Raw genomic sequence first — 6,000 nt, forward strand, 5'->3', positions numbered from 1 at the left:
ATATAGACCATTTCCATTCACCACAGAAAGTCCTATTGGACAGTTCTGGCCCATAAGTTCAGTCTTAGTACAATTGGAAGGAGGGAAGATATTAAGGTGCTTCCATAAGTCATCCATTGTGTGGTGATTTTCCACTTAATCATAGTAGACAACATTTCTAGAATATACCTACATCTCACCAGGCCCAGTGGACTGGGCAGCAGGGAGGACATGAACTAAAGCAAGGTAGAGCTAGTGCGATGCAATTATCTCCAGGTAATGGAGAGAAAATACATTCTAGACCCTTCTTACCTTCCTTCCTTCCCTGCCCTTCTTCCTTCCTTTCCCATATTTTTTAGTAAGTGCCAACTTGAGTCAACTACTGGGTATTCAAAGATAACTGAATCTGTCCATTTGGTCAGGGAGAAAAGCAGAGGATGACAATACAATGTATTTGGTAAGAAGTAGGACAGAACAATCTTTGGGGTTTTCTGGAAATCCACGGGAAGATTACCTAACCCTAGATGAAGAGGCAGAGGAAGGCTTTCCAGAGAGGGTGATACTTAAGGTGGGGGTGAGGGGAGACATATGTGAGTTAAAATGATTTCCAGGTATGAATATTATGGTTTGTTATTAATTATGACCCTGTTAAAATGCCACAACGGAAAGGAAGAGCAATTCGAGAAAAATAAATAATGAATAGTTTTTGAAATAATTAGCATTACAAACCCTGTGATATGCAGACTTTGCAAAGTCACTGTCAAAATGTGAGAATAGTTATTTTTATCCATTCTGAAGGGTTACCTGCCTAACTCAGTCTTTTTAGTTGCTTCCTCCTTTGTATGAAAAGAACTGTAAGCTGATTCTGCTCATGTGGTCCTATAACCCTCCCCAAGGGTACTTCTCAAGACTTCTACCATTTCAGGGGCGCCTCGGTGGCTCAGTGGGTTAAGCCTCTGCCTTTGGCTCAGGTCATGATCTCAGGGTCCTGGGATCAAGCCCCGCATTGGGGTCTCTGCTCAGTGAGGAGCCTGCTCCTCCCTTTCTCTCTGCCTGCCTCTCTGCCTACTTGTGATCTCTGTCTGTCAAATAAATAAATAAAATCCTTAAAAAAAAAAAAAGACTTCTACCATTTCAATAAATGTTGCTTCTCAAATCTCTTAGTTTCTCAGACCAAAATCTTTGGAGTTATTCTTGCTTCTACCTTTCTTACACTTCACATCTCTTCCTTCAGATCCTGTTCACCTTTGCCTTCAAAATATATTCAGAATTCTGTCCGCTTTCCCTAGGCCCCGTGATACCTTTATGGTCCTCACCACCTTTACTTTGTGCCTAGAGAAAAGCAAGAGATTTCTCATGGTGTTTCTCTACGGTTGCCTTTCTACTATGAATTCTCCACTCAGCAACCAGAGTAACCCATTTAAAATTTGGCCGATCACATCATGCCTGTGTTCAAACTCTTCCAAGCTTCCCATTTTGGAAAGATAAAGTTGAAAGTCCTCATGATGAGCCACAAACCCCTACATGATCTGCCCCAAGCTCCTTCATCCCTTCCTGGAATTGCTCAGGTTGGAAAACCACATGGCTCATTCCCTCACTTCCTTCATGGGATTGTCCAAATATCCCCAAACAGAGAGGTCTTCCTTGTCTGTCCGATCTAAAATGGCTCACGCCGGGGGCACTTGGCTCAGTTGGTAGAACATGCGACTTTTGATCTTGGGGTTATAAGTTTGAACTCCACAGTGGGTGTAGAGATGACTTAAAAATAGAATCTTTAAAATTGCTCACCGTTGCTACCAGCTCCACGATCATTCTTTATCCTTACTCTGCTTTGTTTTTTATCCGTACTATGTTTTGTCTTCAACACATTTATCATCACTCGATGTGTTATATATTTGTTTATTGGAATATAAACTCCACGAGAGCATAGATTTTGTTATGTTTACCGCAAAATCTCAGTCCCGTGATCAGAGTCTGACTGAGGCATGTGCAGTTCATAACTTGTTGATGAGTGAATAGAATTCACGTTTCATCTATAATTATATGACCTCTGTAGACTATGAGTTCCTAATGCTATGATTACATATTATTTCCAGCCACCCGTTACCACTTGGAAGGTAAACTCAATATAAATGAAGTTCTTTAAATATACCTCCCTCATGCTGAACCTGTAGGATCATGGACCCAAAACAAATCTTAAAAGGTACTCTTGCTTAGAGCCATTCCTTTCAAAATAGAATATGGATTAAGTGTTCATAATGGATAGTTTATGGATAATAACTTATTATAGTTAGTTTATGGATAATAATAATAACACTTAATCCTTACTCTGTATTGAAAGGCTACCTGGGAAGAAGAATCCATTGTTTCCTTTGTTTAACAACCTTAGTTCCTGGAAATTTTTTCTTAAGCCAAATCTAAATCCCATTTGCTTTTATTCTAGGATTAGGAGAATTTTCATAAATAAAACCCGTCACTTATATGTCAATTATACCTCAATTTTAAACAACAGGTATTTTTTTCCTTCTTTTTCTCTCTTTTATTTCCTTTTTCATAAGGAATCCATAACCATTGTAGAAAAAAAAAACAAAGAAAAAATCAAAGATAACCTATATAAATAGCCTCTTGTATTTACGTGTGTGTATACACATATATTTTTAATTAATTACTTTATTTATTTGACAGACAGAGATCACAAGTAGGCAGAGAGGCAGGCAGAGAGAGAGAGGAAGGGAAGCAGGCACCCTGCTGAGCAGAGAGTCGGATGCGGGGCTTGATCCCAGGACCCTGGGATCATGACCTGAGCCGAAGGCAGAGGCTTTAACCCACTGAGCCACCCAGGTGCCCCTGTATACACATATATTAATAAATATTTTATTGACATGTAACATACCTATAAAACTACACAAGTCAAAAACAGCTTGAGAAATATTTCGAAGTGTAACCCCAGTGTAACCACAACTCAGGTCAAGAAATAGCGCCCTCCTTCCCACAGGTAATCATTATTCCTTTTATCCTCTCAAATTTAACCACTTTGGATGTCTAACACTATTAGATTAGTTTCGGTTGTTTTTAAACTCCAGGTAAGTGGAATCATACAGTACTCCATAGTGCAGTATTCTTTCATATCTGCCTTCTCTTATTCAACTTCAGGTTTTGAGTTTCAGTGTGTACACACACACACACACATACACACACACACCATTTCTCTTTATTAAATCTGTCTTCGATTGTGTTTGATCAGCTCTTAAACTCATCAAGTTCTTAAGAATTTCAGTTATACTTTTTATTTCTAGAATTTTTATTTGATTCTTTTTAATTTTTTAAACTTTTTTTTTTTGTTTTTTTGGTTTTTAGAGAGATCATGCAAGCTAGATGGAGAGGGGTAGAGGGAGAAGGAAAGAGAATCTTAAGCATTCTCTATGACCAACACAGAGCCTGATGCAGGGATCTATCTCAGGACCCTGGGGTCATGACCTAAGCAGAAATCAAGAGTCAGATGCTTAACCAACTGAGCCACCCAGCCATCCCCATTTGATTCTTTTCTTTCCTTCTTTTTAAGAATTGGAAAAATGTGATTCATTTTTATAGTTTCCATTTTTCTGGAAAATTCTCCATCTCCATCTGTCATTTAATTTCTTGTTATATTCATATTCAGTCATGTATATTTTAGTATGTTTCTTCTGATTACTTTGATGTCTCCATGATTATGTTTCTATTATATACTTTTTCTCTCAGTCTTCTGTCCTGTCTTGCCTTCTTGTATGCCTGGTTATATTTTGTAAGTTCTATTTCACTGTGCCTGGTTATTTTTTATTGAGTACCATACATTGCTTATGAAAAAATGTACCAACAGTTTGAGACTCCAGATGATGGAATCTTCCTCCAGAAAGGATTAAAGTTTACTTCTGGAATAGCACAAGGCTAGGACAGATCACCTTAGTCTGATTTATTGGGCTGATTTGAAGCTAGGCTTATCCTTTGTGAGAGTTAGTCTATTTCTTTTCTTTTCTTTTTTATTTTTTTTTAAGTAGTCTCCACACCCAGGGTAGAGTCCAATGTAGGGCTTGAACTCATGTTCCTGAGATCAAGACCTGAGCTGAGATCAGGAGTGAAGACGCTTAACTGACTGAGCTACTCGGGTGCCCTGAGAGTTAGTGTATTTCTGATTCTTCTTCATTTTTAGGGTGTAGTGTTTTGTGGTCCCAATCAAAAGTTTGGGTCGTTTGCCAGAACTTCTCTTCCGTAGCACTGAAATCACAACTTTGCTTACCTGGCCCTAGGGAAGTGCCGAACTTCTGCTTCGCTCTTTTGCCACTCAGTTGTCTCTTTCAAATTAGCAATTGCCTCAGGAAGGAGAGCAGCTCCACATGCCAGGTCTACCTCTTGTGGCTTTCCTCTCTTCTAGATCTTGGTTCCACAAATTGCCTTGCTAACTCTCTGATAACGTCAAACACTTTTTAAAAAATTTATTAATCTATTAATTAATTCAACTACCTGTTCTAGTCATATTTAATGACATTGTTCTGAAATAACCTAGGCCAGAATTCAGCCATTGCCAGAGCAAAATTTTACATATACTCTAAGGAGAAATACTATTATAATGTACCTGCATTTCTATAACTTGCTTTTCTCACTTATCCCTATGTGAGCCATGAAAATCTTTAATAAGTATGTTAGTATTAATTTACACAATAATTTTAAGATGGTACATAGAATTTCTACCATTCTATGAGTGAATCATAATCTTTTAGCCAAACCCTTATAAGTGGACACGTTGACTGTTTTTACTTTTTCTTTGTTATGAACAGTAATATGATGCTTATGGTCATTTTACCTTTCTAAGTAGTTGTACTTATTTCTTAAGTATAATATCTTGAAACAAAAATGTGATAGAAAAAAAGGAGGACTATTTTAAGGTTTTTGTTATATTACTAAAGGTCCCTCTAGGGAATTTATACCAACTTACTTTTTCACCGGCAATGTGTAAGCCCCAGTTTCCTTATGTTTTTAAACATTTTCTATTTTTAAAATTTACTTGACAAAGAGAAAGAGAGAGAGAGAGAGAGAGAGCGCGCACACAAGCTGGGGGAGGGGCAGGCAGAGGCTAGGGAGAAGCAGACTCCTGCTGAGCAGGGAACCTGATGCTGGGCTCAATCCCAGGACCCAGGGATCATGACCTGAGCCAAAGACAGACACTTAAACAACTGAATCACCCAGGTGTCCCATTTTTAAGCACTTTCTAAATAGTAGAATTCTAATTTTTAAACTTATCTGCTTCTGACATGCATAAACAAATATATATTATATGATTCTTCCACATCTCCACACCAAAAATACTCTTGGGATCACAAGGGAAAAAAAACTAAACTTCAATCCTGACCTTGAGAAGTTCATGATTCTTCATAGGTTTTTTTGGGCTGTTGTTTTGTTTTGTTTTTGTTTTTTTACGATTTTATTTCTAAGTAATCTCTCTACCCAACGTGGGGTTTGAACTCACAACCTTGAGTTCAAGAATTGCATGCTCCACCAACTGAGCCAGCCAGGCGCCCCTCTTCATAGGTATTCTGGGTATGACTCAGTTTTCATTGTGAAATGAATATTAGGAATATTCCCCAAGACCCTAATCCTCTGTATAGAAACTTGCTGTCTTGTCCTCTCACCAATTATACATACATCTTGGACCCTGCCTTATTTTAAATTGCAATTATGTACTGAGGGCTTATTTACAATCCACAGTCCAGGCTAGCTCCTTGGTCTCCTTCTGCCAACTCTACATAGCCAGGTAGTGTGGCTGTACTTTATTTTTCCTCCTTCGTGTACTTCCCTAAACTCATCCTTTTTGAACTCAACTCAGTGGTCTGACTCCTCACCCAGCTTACCAAGGTCACTCATCCAGACCAGGGGTCAACAAACCACCAGGCAGGGTGCCAAAGCGGCTTACCAGCTGTGTTTGCAAACAAAGTTTCCGCTCTGCTTACTTGCATGGTATTGTCTGTGGCTACTTTGTTGATACAACAG

This window comes from Mustela erminea, chromosome 15 (genome assembly GCF_009829155.1).
Source record: "Mustela erminea isolate mMusErm1 chromosome 15, mMusErm1.Pri, whole genome shotgun sequence".
In the NCBI taxonomy this organism is placed as follows: Eukaryota; Metazoa; Chordata; class Mammalia; order Carnivora; family Mustelidae; genus Mustela; species Mustela erminea.